The sequence below is a fragment of the Leptosomus discolor genome, chromosome Z, assembly GCF_034619465.1.
Source record: "Leptosomus discolor isolate bLepDis1 chromosome Z, bLepDis1.hap2, whole genome shotgun sequence".
NCBI classification, from domain to species: Eukaryota; Metazoa; Chordata; class Aves; order Leptosomiformes; family Leptosomidae; genus Leptosomus; species Leptosomus discolor.
In genome coordinates this window covers 76,377,170-76,396,601 of record NC_141419.1, presented here as the reverse complement: position 1 = coordinate 76,396,601, position 19,432 = coordinate 76,377,170, and the positions used below count along the sequence as shown (strand labels likewise).

At 38.0% G+C, this 19,432-nt stretch overlaps 1 protein-coding gene across 1 annotated transcript in view; it reads right to left on the bottom strand.

Annotated features, from left to right (window-relative positions):
* The window catches only part of HCN1 (hyperpolarization activated cyclic nucleotide gated potassium channel 1), a 206,845-nt gene that overhangs the window by 46,248 nt on the left and 141,165 nt on the right, over positions 1–19,432 (bottom strand). The window lies entirely within an intron of this gene.

Here is a 19,432-nt window from a genome sequence, read left to right as displayed (position 1 = left end):
CATGCCCATCACTGGTGTCTGCTCTGATATGGAGAAATTGATCTATATATTGTGGGTTTGAATCAGAGTTCTGAGTCACCAGAAGAGAGACATGCTCTAGCATAAACAAAGTATTGCTTCTAAAATTACCCTACTAATCAGTTACAGCTAATCTAGGCATGGATTTACTTAGAGGGAAGGGCCATGAGATCACCCAGTGCTCTATGGTCATACAGTCCCAGCTGCTATGCAGTGCTCCAGCTTTTCTGCAGCAAAGTCGAGGAGAAGATGCTGTGTTGTGCAATGTCCCCTTTGTGTCTGTGTCCAGCCCTCCATTGCTGGGGCCTCAAGTAAGGATATGTAACACGTGTCGTGTGTTGTAGCACACATGGACAGGGAAAGGACTTCACTAAGCTCCCTAGCACAGAGGCTGCACCCCTCTACCCAATTTTATTTTCATGCAAATGTGCTTGAGCAACGCTAATAGAGAGTAATCCTTGCTATTAAAAAATATAGATTCATTGAGATGTATAATGCAAGAGAGCTGTAAAGAACTTTTATATCAGAATGACCTTGAAGAACATTCATGCTAAAAGCAATTTGCTTTGCCAGCAATTTACACAGCTCCCTTTCATTAGTGCTGTTATTTGCATAGGTGCTTTCTCATACAAGCAAGTTCTTTTCTCTACCACGGTTTATGCTTACACATGAGAATTTTAGGGAAACAGAAAAATAAAACTAGTAGGAATTTAGTGCTTATCACTAATGTGTCTCAAAATTTTTCCAATTAATAGCACATAGAATAACACACAGACAGCTGCATATTAAAAACATTTTCTTTAAATATCGACAACAAGGAAGTTGAAGTATCCCACAATTTCCAGAAATATTTAACCATGTAACATACTAATGGCTCTTTCCATGTCAAAATATCTGACTCTGTGAGCGTACAGTATACTGTCACTATCACTATCACCCTGTAATAAATCTTTTCCTAATCTTTCTCAGTGTGCTTTTGACTCATATTCTGTATCATTCATGCTACTACTTCTCCCCTTCTGCCATAACATTCATGTGAAGTGTTCCCTCAAAATTTTTAACTTATTCTTTTCATCAGCAACTGATACCTTTCACTAACTCAGTCCAAGTAATGATTGCTTTTTTATTTCCTCACAAAAGCAAGTTCATTTTTGCAGCCTGCTATATATTATTGGCAATATTGAGGGTTTCCCAGATTAGTTGTCACTGTGGTGTGTCACATGCCAGATGCAAAAACGTGTGCTAAAATGAAGACACAAAGACAACAAAATTAAAATGGTCATCTTCATCTTGTGGAAGGAAACATTAATTTGTCCAAGTTAATTTTGAAGAATATTTTCTCTGTGAGTACCACAGATACCAATCATCTTTAGAAATCGAGATATTTTTCACTTTTAAATAATTATACTGATTTGTGATGGGTTTTTTTTACTCATTGAAAAAATGCAAATAACTTAAAGAGAACTGAACTATTTTCGGGGGGAAAAATACATGTCAAAAAGGTTTAAAAATTCTTATTAGCACTGTGAATCCCTTGAATAAAGATGAAAATTCAGTAGCTTGTTCCCTGATTTTTCTAGGTGCGATTTTACACATGAACTTGATAAAATTGTCAGTGAAGTTAAATTTTACCAAAAGTTTGTATTTTAATTATATTTAAAAGAGCTGTAACTGATCCTGAGTCATCCATCAGAGCTGACACTTGAACTTGCATCTTCATTTACGAGTGGAATAATTTCTCTCTAATGAGTCTTTTCTTCACACTGTACCCTGTATCTTTTCCCTCCTAGATGGAAAATTTTGGTTTGCTTGGGGTTTCTTTTGTTTGGTTGGTTTTCTTCTTGTTTGTTTTGGTTTATTCAGAAAAGAGATGTCTTAATTCCACATTCACAAAAGCACCTCTGGTGCTTTTCTTACAGCTGCATGAAATAACTTTCAGAGCCACAACAAGTTCCCACAAAACTGACTTTAATTTCTTTTTCTTTCTTTTTCTTTTTTTTTTTGGCATTTCTTACGCCACATGAGAAGTACAGAAGCACCAGACAACATTCAAAATATAAATGACTCTACTAAAACTCTCTTTTTAAATGTCAAATTGCCTTTCCATCTTTGTTCCTGCCTGACACCAAGGACCACTTGATTTTCCAGAGAGGACTATTTAGTAAGGGACTCCACGTGTGCACATCTAAAGGGATGTCAGAGACCTCTAAGGGCAATGGCAAACTAACTCATATTCCAGAGTTGTGAGGAGAGAAAGAAGAGGCATCCAGGCTAATCAGCAGAGATGAAAACATGGCAAGACAAAGGGAAGCGAAGATAAACTTTTTAAAATGAGAACATTGTTGTTTTGTCTGATGTTACTACAAGTAAGAGCTTACTTCCATAAAACCCTAAACACGGTCCAGTTAACCTCCATATGTTTTCTGGTAATCAAATGCTTTCAGATGGTTTTAAAAAACTTCTTAATGCATAATGATGTAACTGACTGCAATTAAATAAAGAGATTGTCCTCTTTCTTTCTTTCCCTGGATCAGCTGGCTTATATTCTGAAATACAGAAATCACAAGCCTTCTGATCCTACTTGATACAATTTTAAATGCTTTTATTATCCATACAAATATCTATTTTTGTATTCCGCTGTGCTTCCATATTATCTACACTGTTTCTGGCCTGTACAAAGAATATACTCTTTTTGCACTTTAATTTTCCTCTCTCTCAAATTCAGTACATGTTGCCTTCTATTTTTCATAAAAGTAATCAGTATTTTTGAGTGCTGATGCTGTTTTTCAGTCCTGTTACAACTATGTATGTATTCCTGGTCTTTTCAATATCTCACTGAATGGAAGAAATACTTCCACTCCACACCTATCTCTTTTTAAAGATGAATACTGAATTGTTAGTCCTAAAATTAATATATATATATTAATGTCATTTATATATTGCACTGTCATAATTTCAGTAACTTCTATCCCAGTGTTTTATATCCATCACAGAAATGAAAATATCCATAAATGCTATACAAATAAACAAATAAACCTGCTGAAATAGGCAAGAGCTAAGCTGATTTCAAAGTCAAGTAATATTTCAGTGATTTTTACTGCAAAGTGCCATCCACTAATAATTGTTTCTTGTTGTTTCAGCCATAACCTTATTCATAGGCTCCTTGTTTGTAGCAAAATTTTGCTACTGTGCTCCTAGTGAACACAGGTGGAAGGTGAGTAGTACGACATTGATCCTGTGAGGCCCTTAGTAGAGTTGGTTAGGAAACTACCTTAAAAAACAGGTATGGAAAAAGGCAAAAGATAGGACTGGGGTCTTTTCATAATGATGTGCAACATAAGCAGGGAAAATATTTTCAAATTAGGGCAGTAACCTCATATAGGCAATACCCCAATGAAACCAGTAAAACAGACACAAGATATTTTAATAGAGAAGTTGAGTTTACCAGGTCTTTTCCTCATAACATTTTGTAACTCACAAGTTGCCTTTTTTAGCTTAAAAAATTCTCAGAGTCTTAATAATCTTTACAGCTCAACATTCAGTTCTTGATACAATAAACAATATAAACATATGAAATTCATTAATAGCATCAGTTGAAAAACATGAAAATAACGACATTCACATACAGTACCTGGTCCTGGACCTGGTCACACCCAAACTACCTGAATTCCTTTCAGGAACAAGTGCCAATGTTGGATTTTTCCAAAATGTCAGCATTCAACAACAGTGATAACTGGCTAGTCTTCCAAAGGACCTAGGTCTCTGTATCTTCACTTGAAAATCCAGCTTGAACAATATGCCTTATGCACTTCATATAACGATTTTGTCCTTGGCAATAGAGCCTCACTTCTAGGAAAGTTCCCCCAAAAAAACTATAAGCATCTGTAAAAATATTTATGTTCAGGTTTTCTTTCCTTTTATCACGAACGTAATCCTGACCCTTAAAGTACATTAATAGAATATTTTAATTGTATTTTGAACATACTGTATAAGATGTTAATATAAAATGAATCACATATAGAAAGGCTAGGAAAAAAAGAGGAAATAGCACTTTATTTTATTGGAGGTTTATATCCAGTCTAAGCCACAGTCTTACAAATACAAACTTTTCAATGAGATGTGAAAAAAAAAAAAAATCGTATATATCAATTACAAATATAAAAAGAAAGCAGAGATCATTTAGATGTTCTCCACAATTTAGATGCAATACATTTATCAGTATTCTTAAAATGGTTTGAAATTGCTTGCTTCCCATGCATAAAAGGAGAATCTGAGCAGCATTATAATTTGCAGGAGATTTAACTCACTGAGAAGGAGCAGGGAGGTGAGAGGAGGCAATTTGATCAAGATGAAGTCTTTCTCAACAAGGAACATCAACCAAAGAACCATCACAATTCTGCATGGTTTCTAAACTACATCAGGAAAAATAGGGTGCCTGAGTTATTGAATTTATTCCTCTGCTATTGCAAAACCTCAATCATGTAACTCCACCTGAACAAAACAAGCCATTTAAAACAGACTTTCTCCATCAACCCTTTAAGAATATTGTTTCATGAAGCTCACTGGTCTTATATATACTTCTGAACCCTATTTTACATATCAGCCTAAATGTATGCAGATGCAGTTTAAATCAACCAATGCTTAGTAGAAAATTATCTAGCAGCTCCAAAAGCTCCTGTCTCTTGGTACCTCTCTCTGGAGTGTTTATAGATGGGAATCTTATCTCTTTCCAGCCTCGTCCAAGTAGAGTATTTTACCTTTTGTTCAGAAGATAGCATACTAGCCCTCTTCTTTTTCATTCATTCTGGTTTGAGTTCATCTTTCACCAATTGCAGTTATTAGATTTGTACATAATATTTTAAAAGATGTCTTACTGATTTGTTGTTCATACTATTATTTCCTTCCCATCTAGTGGAAAACGAAGATGCATTGAAATGGTTGTTTGGAGTCATTCTATGAGCATCTTCATCACTCACATTCCTCATTTTCTCCTTGCCACTTGCAATTGCTGTGCTCCTCATCTTCCTGTTTATAGCAGCAGCTTGTACTAGTACCTGCGTTCTTGGATTTCAGATTTCTGAATTTCATCCTATTCCTATTTCTTCACCTCTCAAAACTCAACTCATTCTTTCTATAATTTCTCTTGGTCTTTCTATAATATTAGCATCAGAAGCTTTATACCATCCTAAGCTTCACACCATTGTTGAACTCATCAGCACACTCCTGAAGGTATCATGCAGGCCTACTGACAATATCATGCCTTTAGGTATTCTTCTACTGGGCTTGCTCCAGCTTGATATCTGGAAAACTTGCAATGGGCCCACAACCAAACTGGGGAAGGACTGGCAGCAGTACATGTGAAAGCAGACAAAATTACTGTCTTACACCAGCTCTGCTTGTGAGAGCAGGATGAGGTCTACATAACCTAAAGCAAATCGGCCTCGTGTAGATGACATGTATCTATGACATGTACGTAGCAGGTGTCACACAGAAGAGATCCCAGAAACTTCTTATACATCCTAATAATCAAACAATTTTAATCTTCGTAAATTTTCATCTACTACTTTCAAAAAATCAAGCTAATCAAAAGGCAGCAAACCTCACTATCACCAAAATTGGACTTTGAAAAGAGCTTTTAGAATCATAAAATGAAGTCTGCTCTCTTTTTGTGCTAAAGTCTTGAAAAATGTGAACTGAAAACAAAAATTGGAAAGTTATTAGTGTAATACCTTAGTTCAGCTTTCTAAAAGTCAAGTGTCTAATTTAAACCACTTACCATGACACTCTCTCTCATAACCAAAAAGAGATAACAAGATGCAATTAATCTTGCTCTAAAATTCATGTCTCGCATAGATGGAATAAACTTGCCTTTGTCATCCTTTTCTCTCTCTCCCCATTGACCCTGGGGGAGTCTAAGTGACTAGCACTGATCAATTAGCTAAACATCAACTGTAATAATGTATTTTAAAATAATTCATTTAAAGATTCTAAAATATGGACCTTTCTACTGTGATACACATATATCTAGCATCTGACCCAAAAGGATAATATAAAAGGTTTACTGTCAAGTTCAATCATTCACCATTACAACTGTGATTCTAAAATTTTAGATTAAAGGAAGAAATTTTATAAATTTGGGTAACAAAAGAAGAAAGTGAATGTTACAGGCAGGCACTGGTGAATCTTTAGTAGCCAAATGCCAGGTGAGGATTTTATATTTGTGTTTCAGATTCATTAAGGAAAAAAGCGAATGGGTTTGGATTTTATTGGAAGGGCAATAAATGAGGTTCTCTCTGAATCAAAGCAAAGGAAAGGTAGGTAGTATGCCAACACTGACAACTGACAAAATGCACTGAACTACAGAACTTTCTGATGTATAAAGGATTTAATTCTAGTAAAGCAATATAATTATAAAATTTCTCTCCTGTCTAAATTTTTAGTAGTGACTAGACCCATGATTCATGTGACTGTCAGTTATTTTACCTGGCAGAGTGTATGACATTTCAAAAACCAGCTCATCTTAATAGGTTTTCAAGTAATGTTGAATAAAAAGGCACAGCCCAAATATTTTCCTATTAGTCAGATAGTTTTTTCTTGGTCGAATGTTTCTATAAACACACAGTTTACAATGCTATGATACAATTTTCCAGTATTTTTTAATCCCTGTGAAAGTTCACTGGGTTTACACCTCAGGAGTTCAAATGTAATTCCTGCACTCTTCATGAAATATAAGCAGGAATCATTGATGTCAAAATCCTTTTTCTCTGTCTTATTGTGCTGTAAGGCCTTGAAACAAGATGAAGGAACAGAGGAGCTTCACCTCTCCTCTTGTCCTTCACTTTGCTGGGCACAAGATTTTATTTTCTACCTACGGAGCGTGGAAAGGTTAATGGGTTTGGTGGAAAATTTTGCTTTTTTCAAAGTGTGTTTGATATTAAAAATATCTGCCTTCCCCTCAAGCAGCACTAATGCATAGCTCTGGAGATAATGAGAGCTGTATGTACACGGACAGAACTGAACGATGATCACACATTTCCAAAGAATCGCATCTTTGGATGCGATGGAGAGGCTTTGCCATATTGACTATATGAGAGGTTTTATTGCCTCTTTCTCAAAATTATTCAAATGCATAAGTGGGCTTGGGAAGCAAATAATCATGGAATTACACAAACTATTAAATGTGCAAGAAACAAATTCCTAGTAAAAAATGAAACATATCAAAATCACATTCTAGTTTGCAATTCACGGACATATATGCATTGTCTACTATGCTTAAATTTGGTATTCAACTGAATGTTGACTTATCACTCAAATTACATTGATGAAGGAATTTTAAAAATGCAGACTGAAGTTTCATCTGTCCAAAAATTCACAGACAATTCATTTTCAAGAAATACATCTATATTTCATTTGTTGATATTTCTTTCTGTTCCAGAAGGATAACTGCAAGTGCAATGAATGAGTACTGAAAGAATATAAAGTGGAACAGTTTTTCTCCTTATGAAAAAGGAATAATGTCACTTTTCAAAAACAATCTTTCAGTAAAATATATTTTTGAAGATTAATGGTATAAGATTTGCAAAATTCTGTGCAAAGATCACATAATGAAAATACATAACCTCCATTTAAAGATACTGTTTTGAATGAAAACAGCCACTTTGCTAAAACACTTTAGAAGGTATTTTAATTAAGTTCTATATATTCTATTATGCAATGCTATTAAAATGGTATGTATATATTACACGCTGCCCTCCCCCCCCAAAAATAAAAGAAGAATGTGTAATTTCATATTTTTTCCTTTTTCATGGAAAGGCAAAATTTCCTTCATCTCCTTTACACTTGCCCCTTTTCATGACATCTATCTCCCTCTCACAGGAAACAATAAATTTGCTTTTTTTACTTGATCATTTGAGAAATTTGATAATAGATTGTTTAAAGCAGGCTTTTAAAAAGATCTCTTAACCCAGTATTCAACAGTTCCAACTCACTAGCTGAGCTGTACAGTTGTATGTCTAAATATCACATTATATTGTTTCTGTTTGCTGAAAGAATAATCTGAACTGTATAAATAAAAATAATGTCTGGAAAAAATCCCTGAGGCTTGATTCTCCCAGGAAGAATTTGAATAACATGAGACAATCACAGACAGCAAGCTACACTTTTTTCCTTTTGCAAGAACTTCCAGTCTAACTTTGTAAGTGGGTTCTATGTGAAGATAATAATAAAAGACATTAAATTACAGATTAATGGGAAAGGAATGAGAAGTATTGCATAGTTTATATTTATTGATGGCTATTTAACAAATTTTTGATTCAATTTTCTCTTGTCACACTTATTCCGAGAACCTGATATTTTTCTCTTCTTTAGCTCCTTAACGTGTCATCAGCTGCAAGCATTACTCCTGACACACAGTGGTGTAAATGAGGTAGAACCAGTATTCCTGCTCACAAAAGAGGGAGAACCCCTATTTTTGTCCCAGCCATTGTTTGACTGTGTGAGTCTGGTAAGGGCCTGTCGATACTGCAGGATACTGTTACATGCATTTTTTTCTGACAGACTGCCAACAGAGTTATTTAATGAACCTGCCAGGTGGGTGATAGAAGGTCTCCAAAGTTACTCTTTCTTCTCTGCAGTCGCTGTCAGTCACACAATCCATTCAGCTCGTTTGCCTTGATTCCCAGTTACAGAACCAAACAATAACATACTGGGTCTGCTGCTCTGTATTAGCTGTGCTGATGCCTCTAGCCTGGAGCTTCAGCTACCAGCAGCTAGAATAGAGTGGGGAACATGATCACCGATCAGCTCTCTTCTCCAGTAAGATCACAATTAAAAGTAAGATTACTGCTGAATGGTATGATAGGTTCACTTTTATAGTTCTTTATCATGAGATGGAACTGAAGCGATTTGTTTAGCCTAAAAGCTATCATCTGTTTACTATCTATTTTTCACTAATTACCCCCCAAAGAGTACTGTTGCTTGCAAGAATGCTTTAAGATGTAATTTTACTTACACGCAGTAATTACACATTTCCTTTCAATTGCCACAAAATGCACAATCTCTTATTATTGTTCTTTTCAATTTGTGTAATTGAGAAATTAATTAAGTTATAGGCAATTTTCTAAATAGGATTTGTTTTCTTAGTCTCTTCTTCATCATGCACAAATTTGCTTTTTACTGGGGGAGGGGATGGAAGGGAAGGAGCATGAAAACCAGGCTCACTTCCTCTCTTCACAGACGCAATGACAGAACTCTGATTTAATGAAACAACTATCAACGCCCTGAGGCAAGAAAAGAAAAGCATCTCTTCTCCATGCTACTGTAGGTGAAATCGTGTCGAGGCTAAGGCAGGATGATTTTCTTTTTTAATGAGAAAAGCACTGTACAGATGACAGCTTATTTAAAAATATCAGATATGCTGTAACGGTCTTCTCAAAGTTGCCAGTTTCAAAGTGAAATTTAATACCTATCCAGTCATCTTGTACAATTTTCCTTATCTTTTGAATGCTTTGTATTTCATTTTTTTCTTTTCAATTTGCCTATGTCAGTAAGAAAGAATATACATTAAAAGAAGTGCTTGGCGTGGAGGGAGAGGAGCAGGAGGAGTTATTCCCCACATGCACTCTGGGGGAAGTTGGGGCTGATGGAGATCAGCTCTTCTCTGCTCAGCCACTGCTTCCGTTTGGTTCCAGGCTCAAGCAGCAGTTTGTACAGCTCAAGGACCAGTGATGGGGATGTCTGTCCCTAGGCACTGCATGCATGCTGCTGCTACCTTTGACGCTGACTCTGAACACAGGGTGACAAGCATCAACTGGCTATTTTAATTTGAATTAATTTTTTTGAGAGGTGCGTGTTTGGTCTACCTATCAGGAGCAGTGGTTTCCTGTGGCATGGGCTTCACCTCCCATTTGATCCTGCAATATAGAAACATTGCATAATGCTAAATTCGGCACGTGCTACAATGTGCTTAGCTAAATGGGCATGCTTAGTTGTTAGCATCTTGTCCAGAGGAAACTCAGTTATTTCAAGAAGATATTTGAAATAGTAATTTAGAAAAGAGATATAGAAAAAGGTATAATTAGGTTGAAATTATGTAACTTTTAATCTACTATTTAATAGTTGTAATGAAAAGAAGGAAAAAAAAAGTTTTATTCGCACTGTAATTGTTACATCTGTTCGGTGTTGTGCCAAAAGCTATGCTACTAGCAGCACCAGCACAAGCAAGACAGAAACACTGGCATGATACAGCTGCTGATCCTGGAAATTCTGGCTCTGATAAGACCTAATTATGTCTTGCCAGTTCTTTTTCTATTAATTAGTGGAAAAATCTCAATTCATCAAGAAGAACTTGATTTTTAAATGGATCCAGTTCAAAGACACTTGCACAGCAATAAGTTCATCATGCATGGGAAGGTCTGTCCAAAGCTAAAAGGAGAGACAAAGAGATTCTTCTGTAAACAAAGACGATCCGGTTGCTCAGTTATTGGATGTATTGCTTTTCTTGACCTCTGATGAAAGACCTGAAACTGGCCTTCCCTAATTTCACCGCCTAATGATAAGGAAATGGCTCTTCTAGGCTGAGCATCTCTCAGTGTCTTTTCTGCTTTGCTTAATAAGCATTTATCAAGGTGGAGAGAGAAAGTTCTCTTGTTCTTCATAGGAATAGAAATAGTGATGTAGATTACCACATTTCACCTTGCTTTTCCAATAAAATATAACCACTTAACACAGAATCAAGGTGGTGGGAAACACTAACAAAGACTCATTCCATGCAGATGCTATCTGTGGGAAAGAAGAGTCTGCACAGGGCCATTGGCTGCAATTAATCCACTTCCTTTAAGGCACTTCAGATGTCAACACCTGAGTCAGACAGCTGCAGCACCAAGATTTTTTTTAGGAACTGCAGGAGCTTAGAGGAGACCAGAAAACCTCTGCTCTGAGCAGGAAACCTCATTAATAGTATTATTACTTTACGATCTATTCTTTACTATATCATAGAATCATGGAATCCTAGAATAGTTTGGGTTGAAAGGGACCTTTAAAAGTCATCCAGTCCAATCCCCACTGCAAAAAGCAGGGACATCTTTAGATAGATCAGGTTGCTCAGGGCCCCATCCAACCTGACCTTGAATGATTCCAGGGATGGGGCTTCTACCACCCCTCTTGGCAACCTGTTCCAGTGTTTCACCACCCTCATTGTAAAAAATGTCTTCCTTATATCTAGACTAAACCTGGACTCTTTTAGTTTAAACCCATTACTCCTTGTCCTATCACAAAAAGGTCTGCTAAGAAGATTGTCCCCTTCTTTCTTATAGGCCCCCTTTAAGCACGGGAAAGCCGCTATAAGGTCTCCCTGGAGCCTTCTCTTCTCTAGGCTGAACAACCCCAAATCTCCCAGCCTGTTCTCACAGGTGAGGTGCTCAAGCATGAGCATTTTCACAGCCCTCCTCTGGACTCACTCCAACAGGTCTGTGACTTTCTTGTGCTGAGGACTCCAGAGCTGGACACAGTACTGCAGGTGGGGTCTCACCAGGCTCTCTCCAATATTGACATCATCGATTATTTCACTTGCATTGGTGACCAACAGGTCCAGTAAGGCATCCCCTTTGGTAGGGCTATTACCTGGCTTAAGAAGTTGTCCCCCATTCACTCCAGGACTCTCCTGGATTGCCTACAGTTCACCATGCTACTTTTCCAGCAGATGTTGGGGTGGTGGAAGCCCCCCAGCAGGATGAGAGCCTCCGACCATGAAGCCTCCTGTAGCTGGAGTAAGAAGATTTCATCCAAAGGCTCCTCTTGATTGGGTGGCCTGTATTAGACCCCAATCACAAGACTGTCTTTGTTGCCTCGGTCTCTAATTTTTACCTATAAGAGTAACATGCTCACGGCTATTCTTCAGAGACAGCTCTTCACACTCTATCCACTTTTTGATGCAGAAGGCAACGCCTCCACCCCTCCTTCCTTGCCTGTCCATTCTGAACAGCTTGTAGCCATTGATGGCCACACTCCAGTCATGGGATTTGTCCCACCAAGTTTTGGTAACGGCAACCAGGTGATAGCTCTCTAGCAGCATGGTGGCTTTCCAACTCCTCCTGTCTGTTGCCCATGCTGCATGCATTGGAGTAGAGGCACTTCAGCTGGGCTGTTGGCCATATCACCTTTTTAGAGGAAGAGCCCTTAATTCCTCTGAGGTATGTCCCTGGTGTTCCCCTCTCGGCTCCTATAACCTCAGGAGCCTCTGGCTCACTTCCATAAGACTTCGAGTGTGCTGCAGTGTACCCAGCACTCCTCAGAGTGATGGGCTAAGGGCTCTCATTAGCACCCTGTCCCTCTTACCATGGTGTCTCATCCCACAGATTGTCACAGGCAAGGCTGATGTTATCCCCGTCCCCCTTCAAATCTAGTTTAAAGCTCTGTCAATGAGCCCCACAAGCTCCTGGGCAAAGACCTTCTTCCCCTTTTGAGAAAGGTGAATCCCCTCTGATGACAGGAAGCCTGGTGCTGTGTAGGCCATCCCATTATTGAAAAGCCCAAAACCGTGGCAGTTGCATCAGCCCCCGACCCATATATTAATAGACTGCGTCTGTCTGTTTCTTCTAATGTTGCTGGCCATGACTGCAGGGAGAAAGAAAAAAATCACGAGTGCTCCAGATTCCCTCGCCAGCCTTCCAAGGCCCTAAAATCTCTTTTGATTGCTCTTAGGCTCTGCGTTGTGGCTTCATCGCCACCCACATGGAAGAGAAGTAATGGGTAATAGCCCAAATACACAGACTGAAATCTTCTTGCACATTTAATTCGAGCAGACAGCTTACTACTGCATGATGCAAAGAGCCCTTCCGCTTACAAAGGAGACATGGAGATTATAATTTATTTTTTTAGGTAATCTAAACCTGTTTGTCAGACCATTCAAATCTCCAGCTTTACCTGAATCACTGAAGTTTATACAAATATCACACAATAGTCACGATTCCGACCCTTCTGCACTAACCACTGCAACAGTCCGACAAACTGCTCCTCATGTTTCCAGCCATTGTGTTTCATTCATTCTTACAAAATATCTGTAACCTTCTTAACATCTCTTTCTCCTTACCTTGTCTTTATCTAGTCTTGAAGTATAAACACTTCAGAGACATCCTCAGGGAACTAAATTTATGGCACCTGGAGGCTTCTCTGATAAACTACAGCCATGGCAGTAATGTAATACTCCAAGCAACCTTTTGTACTCACTTGAAAAGCATCATTATAGACCTGACGGCTCCACAGGAATCCTGTGAGCAACAGGATATATCCTCTTGTATTCCAGAGATACGGAACTTATTTACTAGGTACATAAAAAATTTACCTAGTTTTATTAAGTCTTACAGGATAATTCTTTAATTAGAATAAAAAGGAGAAATAAGAGAGCTAGAGACCCTATCAGGGATAGAAAAGCCAACGGAGCACATTCTGCAAAGAACATATTTTAAGGCAACTTACAGCTTTCTTCAAACAAATAGACTAATAATCCTTGTGATATTTCTGTTTGTGAAGAAATGGTTCAATGCATCAAATCTTACATAAAGAGTAGGTCTTATTTTTTATTCTCTAAAAAGACAAACAAAAAGTTCTTAGTAATAGTGGATTACTTCCCACATCTCTATGGAGATTTAACTCTCAAACAAATGATGATACTTTATTTCTGTGCCGATCATTTCCGCAGAAACACTCAGGGAAAGTGTTTTATTCAGTATAGCAGGGTTCATCCAAAGGTAAAGTCACAAAACTGTAACTGCTAAAGAGAAATAATGGAACTTCTGTCAAATAATACCTTTATTTACCTTTTTTCTTCTTCCACAACAAGAAGGAGAGATATAGAGAGCTTTGGAGAAGGGGGCAAAACATCTATAAAACACTATGAAAAAACATGAAAGTAGTGAAAGGCTAGCAAAGGGTTCTTAAAAAATTTCTTCAAACAATTCTTAATTAAAAAGACCTAAGGTTAACTCACATTTTCTTTGATTTAATAGAAATCATATTTATAAAATACACATCTATTCCTTCCCATCTTAAGTATTTTTAGGACCACTCTGCTCAGCACCTGAAATTTTAGCAAAATTTATCCTAGTTTTAGAGTAGAATAAAGAAGCCTTTGTTTCCATGGCAAGAGAAGCAATCTGCACTAAAGTACCACTGGCTGTGAGTATGGCAGCCTCCAACAGCTATCGTTTCACACATGTAATTGATAGTCTAAGTCCACTCTTATTCTGAACTAGTGCTCTAAACACCATGACCAGCATGCCATCCCACTGAAAGGCAGCAGTGCAGGACCCCTGGTGAAGCTGACCTGGCACATGTGCAGTCCTGACAAGGAGTGTCCTTTCAGGTGTGCAACCAACATGAAGTGTGTGGTTTTGTTTAAATGAAGTTTGTTTTGTTTTGTTTTGGTTTTATTTGTTTTGTTTTGTTTTGAGAGGTGCTTGTTTATTAAACATACAATAGATAAATAGAAGATCACCAGGGCCCTTTTCAGCGTTCAAGAGACATGTGATCTAGACCACAAAGTTTTGTGCGATGGCCATGAAACTGTAGGGAAACACTCCCAAGAGAAAAGTAGTGCATCCCCTACAGAGAAACCAGCACACGGGCTATGTGAAAAACACAGGACAGGCTGCTAAGGCAAGGAAGGGGTTTTCATTTCTATTTCATTTCTCAACTGAATGTGAAAACAGAGCTGGAAGAAATTTTAATATCTTCACCACAAATCAATATACTTTAAAGCTCCATAGACAGCAAAACACCACTTTGAGTAGTCGTAATCAAATATAGCACATGGATTCTACAATGCTAATTCCTGAGAACTACAGAAACAGAATATTGCTTTGACTAAAACTTCAGTGTTATGTAAGAACCTCGCTATAAATAATAACTACCTGTGGTAACCTAATGATTTTAAGGGCTAAAGAAGCAGTCATGTCAAGTATAAGCTGGCATTTCCTTCTGTTTTTCCCATCTGATACTGACATTTTCTCAAACTGATGACCAGCACAGAAGCCCTCTCTGCCACCCAGGGAAAGCAGTTGCATATATTGCAGTCAGAAGTTGCAGATAATGTAAAGAGCAATTTTTTGCCTTTAGCCCTGGTGTGACATAGAAACCCAGGCCACCCCACTGAGGAATCACCTTCAGCTGCTGCAGAGGAAGAGACAGCTCATTTTGTCAGCTGCCACAGGATTGTTCCCTACTCTGTTCATAACCGTACAGCGAATTGAAATGTCCCACGCAATGGGGCATATGCCTAATATTAATGCATTATAAAATGCTCTCATTATTTTTTTTTTCTCATTTTTCCTGCTTTTTCACGTTATTCTAATTACACCACTGCACCCTCCCTTGGGAAGCTCTCACTTTGTTGGCATAAGTGGCACAGCATCTTTCAGAAAATGGAAGCTTTCTTTTCCTGCCATGGCAAGACTGGTCAAAGGTTTAGATGAAGCTCCTATCTTCTCTAAACCCCACAAAACAGTTTCTGTGGAGGATTTTGAGCAAAAAGAGGACAAATTTTCTCTGCTAGATGCAGATTGCCTTGGACACAGGCATAGTGGTTGAGGGCAAGATTGGTAGACTGAGAAACTATGAAAGAAAATAAAGCTGAGGTAAAAAAAAGGAAGAGTTAACACTTATGTCTGTTCCAAGTAACTTCTGGATCTGGCACTGTTTGGCAAGGTTAGACTGTTCTTTGCTGTCTTCCCAAATCATGAACTCTTATGGAGAATGAGCCAGTTTCCTAAATATTTTACAAACAGAAATTTAAAACACAATCTTTCAGCAACAAAGAGCTATATTTTCATTTACTGAGTTACATATACTAGTGGTTTTATTGTGCCATTGCTTTTCACTCAGAGTTACTCACTGATTTTTATAGTTTTGCTTTAAAATCAATGGCCCATAGTCCATAGAGTCCATCAGAGTTTTTAATCTCTTCTTCCCTTTTTATAGTAGTCCATTTACTTCCTTTCAGAATTTTTTTCCAGCAAAACTGTCTGAACAATAAATACTATTGTCTGCCTAACAGATGCACCTGACAGAGTAAGGATTATCAGCTGCTATCCTGTCTCTGCCTATGCAACCCAAAACCTCGTGCCTGGCCGATGGGGGTCATCTGAGATGGCATCCAGGTAATTACTACCATTGATCGTTCCCACTTTGGGTCTCTTCTAGTTATTTTATTTGCACTGTCCACTTATAGAAGCTGCTGATGCTCCAAGTAAGTGGGGGAAATGCAGGTGGAAATAAAAGGCTTATCTTTATCCCTTTGCCCAAAAACCAGAGGGCACGCTAAATCATTTCCGAATTTCTTCCAGATAAGGTCATTGTCCCTGTTTGAGCTAGAACAGAACCAATTCTCCATTCAGTGATTTTATTTTTCAGTTAAGTCTCTTCTAAGTGACTGAACTTCCTGAAGTTAACAGCATATTTTTCCAGACAGTATCTGCTTCTAGCAGTGACAGTGCTTGATGATTAGTTACTACCAAGGAATGGTATGCAGAAAGGCTCTTGCTTACACTTGCTCCTATAGCAGCCAAGGTCACTGCCGAATCTTGCGCCCTATGTTGAAGTGCTGCAAGTGAAACGGTCACACTTGCAGGGAGGAGCAGACATGACAGTGACACAAACCTGACCAACCAAGTATTCCATCCCATATATGTCATATTCAGTATAAAGCTGAGGGATCACAAGGGTTAAGCTCTCTTCTTCTATGGCTGGCATCCAAGGAGGACTCTGTCAGTTCTTCATTCTTCTGCCTTTGATCCCAATCCATGTGTTCCTGAATCTGGTTCCAAAATCCTGTTCCTAAATCTGGTTCCTGTCTGCTGCTGAGTCCAGGACTTTCCCAATGTCTGCCCTGCAGTGTCAGTGGTGATGTGATCATCACCAGGGGAGTTTGATATTGGTTTTGTATATATTTTGTATGTATTTAATTGTTTGCTTATTAACAGAATTATCTTTACTGTTATTATTTCATTAAAGCTGTTTAGTTCTCTTTCCAAACCTGTAGGCATCTCTCAATTATTCTCTTTCCCTTCCCCTTCTGGGAGGGGAGAGGGGTAAATAGACAGCATCTGCCATTCATTAGTGGCCGGCCCAGCCTTAACTGGTGATCATCGTGTACTGCCTGATGGGAGGTTCTTCTCAGCAGATGAATTCAAGGGCCATCAATAAATCCCTCATTGTAAGCTCCTATGTCTAGCACAGTTCCTCCCTAAAACAACTTGACAGCCTCTCCCCCACAGGTGTAGTCCCAGTTCTTTCCTCTCTTCATCCCTCTCTGCCTCCCACTTCATATATCCTTTGGCTCCTGCTACTTCCAGTTGCTTTTTGCCTTGCAGACGTACCACAGGAAAAAGTCACAGATGCCTTTCCACTACCTCTGTTACACTGATCAGTCATCTTTTGGGGCTCTCTGCCTCAATTTTCCTTTGCATTAGCCTTTTTGGGTTACCTCTGGTGTTGGTGGTACTCCTGGCTGAGGTGAGGCCATGTCCATCTTCTGATGCTGCCTGACGCTGCCCAAATGAGGGCTGAAAAACTCCTGATGCTGTGCAGAAGTGAAGCAGCAACAAAGAAAGCTAGACTCTTCTGCCAGGTGATCACCTGCTCCCCTCACTTGCTTATATTCTCTACAAAGTCAGGTGAAAAGAAAGGCCTATATCAAAAAAATAAATGTTGAAAAAGGAAAAAGGATAGGGAGGTATCTTAATTAGGGGAGTTAACTACATTAGCTCCAGTTACTGGCTTCTATCAGATGTCTAATAAGAAATACCAGAAGACTTGCCTTCATTTTTCATTTAAAAATTGATCAGTGTTTTCTTCAAAACTTTATAAAATTATTTTTACATTTACATCAAGTTCTGCACTGAAGAAATAGGTTCAGCCAGCTCTGCCTGAATATATACAGGCATCCAGCGCTGCCCATAATAAAAGGCAGTTGATGAACAAATAGTTTGTCTAGAAGGAGAGCATAGAGATGCTTATGTGAAAATTACATTTTCCGAACCCCAACCTGTACAATGCAAACCCATAGCATTGTGCATTTTTATGAGAAGATCTGCTTTCATTATGCTTTTAGTAAACATTTAGTTTAGAAAAATGTGTTCTGAATGTTTTGTTGATTTTATTTTATTTTATTGGTTGCAGAAATCTGCTGGAAAAGGGAAGTCTAAGTGTATTTTATGAAAACACATTGAGACAAAAACATTTTACTGCTATATTAATTACCAAGGTTTATTGAATTAGTGTTACAATATTTTTTCAGGGAGAGTAACTACTTGGACAAAACTGTTAATTTAGCATATAATAGAATACAAAGGACTGTTTAAAACATTATTTTGCAGAGAAAAGATTTCAGTCTCACTGCTGTACTCTGCACTCCAAAGACTTTATAAATCTATAATGCATGTGGTAGTTATACAAAATATTATGTTTTCAAGGCAGACACGCTTTAATTACTCAAACCTCAAGAAACAGGGTGAGGTCAGGAGAGAATTATTATTTTAAAGCCAAGCTAAAAATAATCAATCCTTCTTTCCTTTCTTCCTCTCTAACAAGTGAAAGGAAAAAAAAGAACCTGCACAGCAAGGATTATTTTCTCACTCATAATATTGTATTAGAGAATATTGAGTGCCATTTCCTTCTACACATACAAGACAGAAGCACAATCATTCTAGTGTAACTGGGTTAATTGCTACCAGCTATATCTATTTGGTGTGAATCACAGAGTTTTCTCTTGCTAAAATACAATTTATGCTATATTTGAACAGAGACTTTGAAAAACAAAAGTTAGCTCCTTTTTGTCTGTTTCCCTTTAAAAAAATATCTATTTAATGTGTAGCCCTATGATAATTACTGTGAAAGGAAAGTACATTGTGTGTAAAATCTGGCTTTGGTATAACTTCATGCTTTCACAGAGAATTTTCTATAGTCATCATGAACATGGCTGACATTATAATGAGCTTGCTCTTCAATTTCATACGGAAAACTGTTAAAAACCTAATCTATAATGCAAGACCGCAGAACTCTTTATAGTTAAATTACCCACAACACAGCAATAAATCAAAGTAAGTCCCATCTGTCATTTTAGAAGCCATGGGAGTCTATTACAGCTTGGCACAGGTATGGTGCAGCCAGGTGGATAGCACTTGGCTTGCACAGTACCTGCTACTGGGACGAACCAATCGCCTTTTTAGACATGCAATGCAAAATAACCAGCCTGATTGCCCCAGCCAAACTGACCATGAGAAGCTGAAACACAGTCATGAAGTAGCAGGACAAAAGAGGAGAGAAGTCTAGTGAGAACATTCTGACTGATTTATATTCTTCTCCTAAAGTCTTGCCCTTGAACTGAGCGTACTGTTTAGTTCTACTTGACAAGAAACAAACA